This window comes from Rosa rugosa, chromosome 3 (assembly GCF_958449725.1).
Source record: "Rosa rugosa chromosome 3, drRosRugo1.1, whole genome shotgun sequence".
Lineage (NCBI taxonomy): Eukaryota > Viridiplantae > Streptophyta > Magnoliopsida > Rosales > Rosaceae > Rosa > Rosa rugosa.
In genome coordinates this window covers 20,673,681-20,685,310 of record NC_084822.1, presented here as the reverse complement: position 1 = coordinate 20,685,310, position 11,630 = coordinate 20,673,681, and positions in this window count along the sequence as shown.

Sequence of the window (11,630 nt, the reverse complement as noted above, 5' to 3'; positions counted from 1 at the left end):
TATATCCAAACCGAGAATAGTCATCGGTAAAAGTTATGAAGTATGAGAATCCACCTTTACTAATAGTGGACATGGGACCACATACATCGGTATGTATTAGGCCTAAGAGTTCTTTAACTCTTGTTCTTTGTCCACCATAATGTGACTTGGTCATTTTTCCTTTTAGACAAGACTCACAAGTAGGCATAGGATCAGATCCTAACGACTCTAAATATCCATTTTTGGATAATTTGTGAATTCTATCTTGGCTAATATGACCAAGCTTAAGGTGCCACATCTTAATGGGGTTAACCGTTTCCCGAGATCTCTTAGATCCCAAAGCATTTTCCTTCATACAATTAATACTACCATCTAAAGCTAGATGAAAGAGACCATCAATAATATTAGCATGACATATCATGCGTTCATTAATAGATACAAAACCACTTAGTTTATCAAAAACTACTCTATAACCATCCTTCAAAAGCATGGAGATGGAGATAAGGTTCTTTATACATATAGGAAGATAAAGACAATTATTTAACTCCAATGTATCTCCTGATGGTAACTTCAAAATATAAGTCCCCACGGCTTTGGCGTCAACTCTTGTGCCATTTCCAACACGTAGGGTGATTTCTCCAGCTTTAAGCTTCCTTGCTCCCACTAGGTCCTGCAACGAAGTGCAAACATGGTGAGATGCACCTGAATCAATTATCCAAGTGGAAGTATTATTAACTGTAAGTATTGATTCAATCACATTGATCATACCTGCTGTTGAAGACTGGTTCTTCAAGGATGCAAGATAAGCTTTGCAATTCCTCTTCCAATGCCCATCCTTGTTGCAAAAGAAACAAACACCTTTTGGTTCCTTTTGTTCCTTCTTCTTCTTCTTTTGGACTGCTCCTTTAGGCTTTGCCACTTGTTTCTTCTTCCCTTTGCCCTTGCCTTTGGACTTGGAAGAAGAAGCGACAATGGCCACACTCCCACTCTCTTTCTTGATTTGCTTCTCAGCTGTTACCAGCATATTGAGAAGATCAGAAAGACTATGATCCATTTGTTGCATATTATAGTTCATTATGAACTGAGAAAATGAATCATCTAGGGAGGATAGAAGAAGATCTTGAGCTAGCTCCGCATCAAGTGCAAATCCAAGGTCTTGAATTTGCTCAATAAGGCCTATCATTTTTAGACCATGTTGATGCACAGGAGCACCCCTCACATGCTTTGTCTTAACAAGCTCATTGACAGCTGTGAATCGCACATTTCTATTTCTCTCACCAAACAATTCAGTGAGATGAAGTAATATAGAACTGGCGCTATCCATATTCTCATGTTGCTTCTGAAGTTGTGAGTTCATGGATGCAAGCATAACACATTTAGCTTGCGTGTCATCATCCTTATGCTTTTGATAAGCAACACGTTGCTCATCGGTTGCATCTTGAGCCAATGGAGTGTGAGGAGGTGCATTTTGTAAGACATAAGCGATCTTATCGAATGTCAATACAATTTTCAAATTGCGGAGCCAGTCATTGAAGTTTGGGCCCTCAAGACGATTTTCATTGAGAATTTTGGTGATAGGATGTCCTGACATATTGCAGTCTACATAACATAAAATAAAAGAAGTGAGATTGATTTTAAAACCAAGTGACTCGGGTCTTAAGAATCAAATGGCACCCTCTCACTATTTTAACAAATTCCAAATCCCTCAAGGAATTCGAGAGTATAAATTAAAACTCTTAGTGAGTATGGAAGACTCATTTTCATTAAGCCAACCGCATCATAATAGAACTATAGGTCAACTTAATTTCCATGAGAGGATACTCTTATCCAATCACATCAAATGTGAATATCCATAACTTTGGCCTCTAAAGTAAGTAAGTCTCACCATAATAGGATATTGATAAATTACTCTAGTTAAGCTATACCCATCATCTCATGTAAGTATAGGGATCAAAAATTAAATCTCATCATAATAGAATATTGACCAAGATTTGTCCCTACCTTACAACATCAAATGTTGAATAACCTCTTTTTAATGCTCCTAGCAAGAAATACCCCCGTTCGGAATGATATTCACATGTAAGAACATCTAATAGGAGATTACAATGTTGGAAGGCCACAAAGAAGCATTCATAATGTCTTCTTCGTTTTTCAACTTAATATCACTTTGAGGGAATTTTAAGGTCTCATCTTTAATAATCTCATTAATAACAATCACATTGCATTTGCTTTGATCCTAATGTAATCACATTTTCATTATACTTGATCTATAATAAAATACTCCCACTTAATTGTTTTTCGAAAAAACAATTTGATTTCATCAAAAAACATTTTTCAAATGGAATCATGGGAAGTATAAAATTACTTGATCAAGTGCAACGAACATGCAATTATAATAGGTCACATAGGATGATTATGGACTTGTTGTTTGATCCAACATGAGCCAATATGTTGGATCAAGGTCATGTTTGGGTGGTTGATTTTAATTACGCGTAACGATTACGAAAATTAAATAACTAAGCTAAGCTATTACACTTTGCACTTGAACTTATTTCAAGGCTTGATGACTTCAAACTTCTTCTTTGGATCATCATCATGTGCCTCCATCTTCGATTACAAGAGTGGATAAGGGGCATACAAGCTCCCATTTAAATTTAATCAAACTTGAATAAATTAAATAAGCTACTTAGTTACACAACCAAATGAATTAATCAAATTAATTACATAACCCAAATGAATTAACTACTTTAATTACATAACCACATTCATTCAAAATGAATAGTCGGCCAATCTCATGCTCAATTATATTAGGCCATAGTCCATAATCATCCTTTAATTAACCAAGATTAATAAGGTTAATTAAACAAGCATATTTAACTCAATCAAAATAAGTTAACCACTAAATTACTTTAATTTAAGCAAGTAAATTAGTTGAGTGATTTATGAGATGATGTCTTACATCATGCATCATTAACTTTTGGTGAGTAATTTAGGGGATAATGTTTTACATCATGCATCACCAACTTTTGGTGAGTGATTTAGAGATAATGTTTTACATCATGTATCACAAACTTTTGGTGAGTGATTTTAGAGATAATGTTTTACATCATGCATCACCAACTTTTGGTGAGTGATTTAGAGATAATGTTTTACATCATGCATCACCAACTTTTGGAGAGTTATTTAAAGAAACTAATAATAAAGATGACTAACTCTACCAACTATTTGGTGAGAGAAACATGGAAATGATTTTATGTCATCATTAACTATTAGGTAAATAACAATTCATGAATTTATGGATCAAAAGTGAGAGCAAACACCATGGAAAAATGAGCTAGTTCACAACTAGTTTAGAGATATTCCAAAAAGCTGGAAATAAAATTCCAGCTTTATGTTCTTCCATTGAACACTTGTTTACTTCATCTTTGAAGCCAAAACATGCATCCCCTAAAGCATATATCATCTAACATGTTTCTAAGATTAACATTTTAATTAAGAAACATATAGAACCCCTTAATACATATCTCATATGCATTAAAGTTTCGTAAAACTTAAACCACTTCTTACATGTAATTTCTAGAAACCTTTTCTTGCTATCATAAAATCTACCTTACATCACATGCTTCATAACTTTTATGATAAAGCAAATTTTATGATCTAAATTACATATTACTCTAAGCTTAAGAAAATCACATCAACAAACATACTTAGCCATGTTTATAACATATCAAAATTAAGCCAATGGCTCTGATACCAATTGAAGGAATGGATGGATTTCAAAACTTTTTAATTAGTGCGGAATAAGTTTAACAATTAAACTACTAACTAAACATAAAATCCATTCCTTTAACCCATGATCTTGGCTTATTGTGATATGTATATAAACATAGCATGCATGGTAAGGAAGAACAAAGAGGGAGTTTATGTTCTACTCACCCTTGGAGCGTGATTTTAATCCGATCCAAGTGAACCACCAAAGTTCCTCTCCTTGATCTCTCCTTGTGTGTGTTTCCTCCACCTTGAAGCACCTTGAATTAAGAACTCCTTCTTATACTCCTTCTTGTGCTTGTAATCTCCTCCTTGATGTAACAAGTAAAGCCACAAAAATATATGGCCTCTAAGGATCTTCACCAAGTGAATCAAGAGATGAAGAAAGATGAAAGAAAAGAAGAAATTATGCAAGTGTTCTTCTTTCCTTTAATTTCTGAAAAATGGACCAAGAGAGAACTCTCTTTCTCTCTCTCTAATCTGAAAATAATAGTGTGGAGACACACTCTTTTCTTTGTCCATGCTTTCCCTTTTATATAATAGGAAATAACTCCAATTACTAAAAGAAAAATATTGACTTTCATAAAGCCAATATTTTGGCTGGTCCATACATGTTATTGGGCACTAAAAATGTGTCTTGGGCTTTCATTTAAATCTCATTTAGTGAAGCCCAAGTCCACACCAAAAAACCCGACAATCGTTTAGGCCCAATAGGTTCGGTTTTACCCGAAAATCCTAATTATGTTCAAATAATAAATCTAATTAATTATTTGCTCATAACCAACTCTTGTTTAATCTTCTTCATATATAATCTCAATGATCCACTTATATGGTGTGCGATCTCTTAGGTTCTAATTAACAAGGCAGTGAAGTTTATAGAAACCATTCTATTTTGTTTACGAATCAAAAACTCCATTTTTGATTCTCCCTTGTTATTAGGATAATAAATGTTTATTAATCCTCGGGGACTTCACAAGTCATGAGTGACGTCTTGCAACATATCATGACTACCCTAGTTAATGTAGAATGACAAAGAACCTATTCAATTGGAATTACAATACAATACGGTCCTTCTCTTACACTATGTTCTAAATCACATCATCGGGGTATGGAATTGATATGTCAATCCCCTAATGTGATTTTCATTCTTATGTGATTCTTAGAATGTGATTAAAAACTCCTTTTTAAATCTCATTCAATGCTTTGGCCAAAGACTCATTGAATCACATCTTTGAACATACACCTTATTTACTTAAGGATAGAGATTCCTTGTTGTACACTCACATGTCTCCATGACCGAATTGATTATACCAATGAATGCATCTATTATATCCATTAAGGGACACAATGTTATTGCATCATCAAGAGATAATCCATTCACTCATAAGACAACTATGGTGTCTCAGGTCAAAGGACTAATTTGTATTATTGCAATTTAGAGTTCAAGTTTGACATGTAAGTAAGACTCCATACAAGAACTCTAATGATCGCGTTCAGTATACTCTTTAAGTTAAGAGCACCCACATACTTGTATTAGTGTCTCTACACAAATGACAAGAGACATATCATCCTCCATATTGAGAATACATAGTATGTGCTAGTCTTTCCGGATTATCAATGTCCAAGTGATAATCCTATGACTAGGAACCTTTTAGGATAAGAGTGTGAAAGAGTAAATGTCTCACACATCTAACTCTTTAGATTACTTTCTCTTTAACTCATATTCCTTGGACATTGTTCAATCAAATATTAAGTATAAGCAATGAACAATAAACTTGCCCTTTTGAATAATAATAATTACAATAATAATTACATCAAAATGATTGTTTTAGGACACAATTCCTTCACAGACGGGGTCTAAAGATCATATGTCACAGATGGTGACCTTGATGTTTGATTTTATGACCAGACGGGGTCTGAAATCATATGTCACAAATGGTGACCAAGGCAGGAAATAGGAAATCACATCTTTGGCCGGACGAGTGGTTACGTTTCAGATAGAGCTCTAGTCTGTCTGCCATGGTACTTCATGGATCTAAGTAGGTTACTTATGACTCCTGGGTACGTATTTTGTCCAGGCTGGACTAAGAATCATATTCTATTGGTTAGGTTAACGATAAATATGGTTGATATGTGTTTTGTCCAGGTTGGACCGATTTGATGTGTTTTGTCCAGGTTGGACTGATTTGTTGTTGGTACATCATGGGGGGTAGCAGGGAGCTATCTGATGCTCATGAGTACGTGTTTTTTTAAAAGAGAGTTTCGGGGATTCTTTCTTTTAAATGTCCTGGGAGGACTTGTGAATCATATTCTATTTGTTAGGTTAACGATAGGTATGATTGAGGGTGTGTTGATGTGTTGTGTGTCGAGGTTGGACTGATTTGTTGTTGGTACATCATGGGGGGTAGCGGGGAGCTATCTGATGCTCATGAGTACGTGTTTTTAAAAGGGAGTTTCGGGGATGCTTTCTTTTAAATGTCCGGGGAGGACTTGTGTATCACATGTAAATTGTTAGAGTTTCAATTAATATGATTATGTCACGGGGTGACTTGTATTTGTTTCTTTTGGGAAAAGAATGTGCTGTTTTGGGAAAACAGGGTGTGTGTCCCTTTTTACGAGTTGATGGGTTTCCTCGTTGGGTGAGATGTGCGTGTGTGTTTGAGTTACTCATACGGGCTTGCAAAAGCTTACCGGGTTTGTTGTGTGGCAACCCGGTGCACTATTTAATGGAATGGTGTAGGGGTTAATCCTGCAGGTCAGGGTAATCGTGGCTGAAGCTGAGGTGGCGTGCTGGCAGCATTACGGTAGGAAGCCAATTTTGTGACTTTACCGTTGTTATGACTTCCGCTTGTAGTAAGCTCTGAGCATTTACTTATTATTTTGTTGTTGACAATTTAATTCGTAAGCTTATGTAATATTTGACTCTGTGGAGCGGATCAATATTAACATAGTGGGTTCAGGGTATCAATATGTAGGTAGTTTAAAGGGAAAAAGTTTCCAGGTATTTGATATTGATGACTAAACGATCACGCATGTATAATTATGGGGTTATATATCGATTTTTATTTGTGTTAAAAATCAGGGGTGTGACAACATATGCCCCAAAAGCTGCTATATAAGACAGCATCATATATCAAAAGTCATTTTTATAATCAATCTGCCTAAACTGCATGCAGCACAACGAAATCACAGGGATCGTACCAAAACCAAGGCCATATCAAATTTGAACATGAGAAAATCTGATGCATTAACCAGACCACAACAACACAAACCATGCGACTAGAGAGCAAAAATAGAAAAGTACTGCTATTTCATGGGTAAAAATCACAATGTACACAAAGTTACATATCCAAACATTATAGTCGAATACAAAGCCAAACAAAAATTTCAGCCTAAAAAAGAAAAAGCCCCAAAAGAAGCCAAGTATTATTTCAACTATCAATAGCAAACCAAATATGCAGATCCAGCACATTCACATAAACGTATCAAAAATAGCCAAAATCACTGCAATCAACACTAGCATGTGTATCAAAAATACCTTTTTAGCAAGTGATAATTTCCCCCAAGTTCACAGGTTGAGGTCAGCTCCATATCAGTTCGTCTTCTCTCTTTGTCAGTTCGTTTTCTGTCTTTGACGCCTTTTCATCTTCAGAGTGAGAGAAAAAAATGAAAGACGTCAAAATCTCACGTCTAGAGGGTGGATTTCTAATAGGGTTTGGTATTTATACCAAGCACCCTAGAATCCTACAAAATCAAGCATCTAATAAAATCTTTCAAAATCGTTGGGCTTTTGAATACCACTGGATTTGAAAAGACTTTTTAAAATCTTGATTGAATACCACAAGATTTTAAAGGACTTTTAAAAATCTTGATTGAATACCACCAGATTTTAAAGGACTCTTAAAATACAAAAAAATCCTATAGACTCCTAATTGAATACACCCCCTTTAGACTCTGCTATTGGTAAATAATAGTGTCATTTTGTAGTTATTGATAAAAAACACATTCTAATTTACAATATATCTTTTATTTGGACAGGCCCAGATTCCAAGGCAAACCGAGGAAGGCCCCGTATAACCCGTAGGCCCAGTGATGGCGGGTTTTCCTCCTTTTCTCCCTTTGAATCTTTGATAGTAACTCGAATCGAAACCGTCATGCTGCTGTAGCTTCTCACACATGAGAGCTGTAGAGGCGGTAAAACGCTGTCGTTAGCAATGCCGATTCGCTTCTCATTTTCTTAGAGCATCAGCAATGGGGACCTAAATTTGGGTCCAAACTTAAAATTTGAGTCCAAAGTGTAGGAACTGAGCTGCAGTGGGTCGGAAAAAATTGGACCTAATACTTCCGGAGACCCAAATGTGAGAGCAAATCTGATCCAGTCTTGGACCCAAAAAAAATTAGACCCAAATTTGTGGGACCTGCCACGTTGTGTTGTTGATGCATGCAAGGACATGCAAGTGGGAGTGGCAAGTGGGAATGGATCAGAAAAGGAGTGGGTCCCGCAATTTTAAAAAACCTACGACTCTTTGGTTTTGAAATCAAAGGTCATGATTGAATTATTAATTCAATCTGACGGTCAGAAAATAATTGAATAAAAATTTGATCCAAATTTGAGTCTAAAAATATGAGTCCAAAATATGGGTCCAAAAATAAGTCCTGCACCATTGCAGCACCTAATAAAAGTAAGTCATGTTGTACACTATTCAGATGGACCCAAATCACTATTCCAGCTTATTTGGACCCAAATTTGAGTCTAAAAAATGAGTCTCCACTGCTGATGCTCTTAGAGGCGGTGTCCTTTCTCAGCGATCAGTCACAGCTTTGATTATTCATTCACACAGATATTTTTCCCACACTCACATTTACTCACTCCCAAAACCTAACCAGCACCCGGCTCCGATCCCGTTTGATTTTCGCCGGAAAGCAGCTCGAACACCTTAGCCGACGATAACATCCAGAAAGGTCAGCTTCTCTTTCACTTGGCTTCTGCGTTTGCGTTGTGATTTTGAGGCTCAAAGTTGGATTGGATATTGAAAAACCATGGTTTGTACTTTGTAGGGGCTTCTGGTGACGGTGACTCCAGTCGCCTCTCTTTTTCGATTAGTTTCGGTTTTCTTCATATTGAGTTGTGAAATTGTACAAGAGATTGGTTTGTGTAGCTGAAATACCACTTCATCATCATGTTCTTAGGTTTTATGAGTAGCTAATAGTTTGATTAGCAGGGAATTGAGTAGTTGCTTCTTATTTTACATGATTACTTGATTCCTTTTCTTGATTTCGTATACACTGTTGTGTTTGAACTGATTTGACCAAGATATAAATGATTGAATCTTTCTGATTGTTAATGAGTGATTTCTTGTAATGTAGTAGTTTTGATCATTAACGTAATAGTGTTCCGGAGATAAAGGCAAATAGCAACTATTACCATGTAATACACTGTTGTGTTTGAACTGAGAATTAAGCTTCTGCTGGTGTCATTGCTAGCCCTAGTCTACTACTGACTTTTTGTATCATTCACTTAAAAGATTAATCTTTTCCATACTTGGTTTTTTGTTTCGATTGTACAATATGTTTTACCAACTAATAGTAACTAATGAACAAATACTTTGATCATGTGGGACCTGCATTTGTAATTTGGGCCGTTTTGTGTCAGATGTCTCTAACCACATTTTAAGAACCTTGTTTGTAGTTATTGTATCGCCACTACTATTTAGTCATATCTTTGGCTCAATCTATGATTTACTCACATTCCTTGCATGGATGTTGTTGACATTTTGTCGTCTTTCTGATAAGTTAAGCAGTGCCGTTGTCGCTACTAGCAAACAACACCTTTTGATTCTGTTGGTCCCCATTCTTTCCAATTCTCTGTCTCCAAGTTATCTCGATACACTTAACTCTATTGGTTCTGCTATGCTTACTCGTAAAAAGTGTGAGTTGATGTGGTAGTATTGGTGACTTGGTTTTCTAGGGAGAAATACGACATGTGTATGTTGCTGTGAATACTTTTTTTTTGTTTTTTTACAAGTTGGTTTACTGTTATTGCTAGATCATTGGCCTGTAATTTGGTTGCAACCTTTGTCATTATTATTATTTTTTTGGAATATGCATTTCTCAGTGAAGGAAAGTATTCATTTTCTTTTTACTATGCTTTTTTTTTTTTGAATCAAGAGAATAATTTTATAGATAGAAACTCAAATAGAGATTACAACCATATAGTAACACTTCCAGATAACATTCGTGGAGTGTTATCAAATTACTAGAAATTTGTGTTAGCCTAAGGCCAGAGTGACCATTACATACCCTTCCGCTGCCATGTACAAACAGAACAAGAAGATGTGGTAGTACCCACGGTGGTACATAGAGATAAGTCCACTCGTTAGACATTTCATGCTCCGCCATTACAGAATAGCTTGAATCATCTTTCAGTACTACTCCAGAAGATTCACTAGTACCCCCAAAGTCAAACATAGCTGTAGGTTGTAGAATCAAGCCACCAGGATCCCAAATGCGAAACCCTAGAGAACTAGAGCTCATGAATTGGGTCCACAAATGAGCCCAAATCCAAACATGCTCTTTGGACACCCAGTTGGACCCCCAAAACACCCCCACTGATGTGGGCCTCCACCTTAGCCTAGGCCATCCAATTGATCTGGGCACCCAACTTGGGGTGACGACCGTCCCATCTGCCATGGTTTCCGCCTCACAACTCGACCATTGCACAAGTACCGCCGCCGCACCCATAGACCGGGGACCGATACCAGAACGTCCCTCCAGCAGCGACTTTCCAGAGTTTGACACCGCCGTACTATTCCCATGACACTACTCCGCCGAAATGGCCTCTGCACATTCTCCGCCGTCGGCGCTAGTGAGCGCACTAGCAGCGCGGTGCATTCGGAAACTCGCCACCACTCCAGAAAAATGGAGCACTGCCTCCCTTGTCGCCTTGTTCTGGGCAGAGGGCACGGACCGCAGCCAAGAACGCGCAGCCCCCCGTATCTAGCCCCCTTCCATTCCCACCATCAAATTTTGGCCTACCTGCCAATTGCCAAAAATTTTCAATCGGGCTCTGCGTGGTCGGATCCGACCTGCATCATCAGAGCCACGCCCTGGTAGCCTGCTCACCATCATCCAACGCCGGACGCCGGCTTCTGCCTAAGGTTTCGACGCTTCCAGCTTGGAACGCAAAACCATTCGGGACTCCTCCCATTGCACAAACTCTGCCTCGGAGATCAACGAAACAGAACTGGTTGGGTAGCCCACACTCTTCCCCATGTCGGGTAAAGAAATAGCACCGATTAGAGAAGCTATTGGCGATAGAGATCGCCATTGGAGCCCTTGCCAGCGGCGGCTAGGGTTGAGAGAAAACATGGGTTGTTCAATTTTAGATTTTTTCTTTTTACTATGCTTCTCTTACTTATTAGGGATAAAATCTGTTTAGTCCCTATAGTTTGCCTCTCTCATCGTTTCAGTCCCTGACATTTTAATTTAATCTAAAAACTCCCTGACCTCACAATTTCCCTCCAACAGGTCCCTTCCGCGTCAAATTAGGAGTTGGTCTTGGGTGAAATGTCCAATATACCCCTCTGTTATTTCTTTTTCCTTTTTTTCCTTTTTACTTTTTAATTTCTTTTTAATTTATTTTTTCTTTCTGTTAATGTCTAAAAGTTCGGCGGTAGCTGAACCTTTGTTAACGCTGATCCGGAGGGCGGATCGATACTTGTGACGTTCTCAAAGCCTCCGCTACCTGTCAAGTAAAATACAAAGGGCGTCAGAGGGAGACCGCATTGGGCGGTCTTCAACTCTCCGATGCCTAAGTTAGTCAATGTATTTATGTTGACAAAGTAACAGTAGGTAAGTATTGAATGCGTAATTAATGAGGAGAG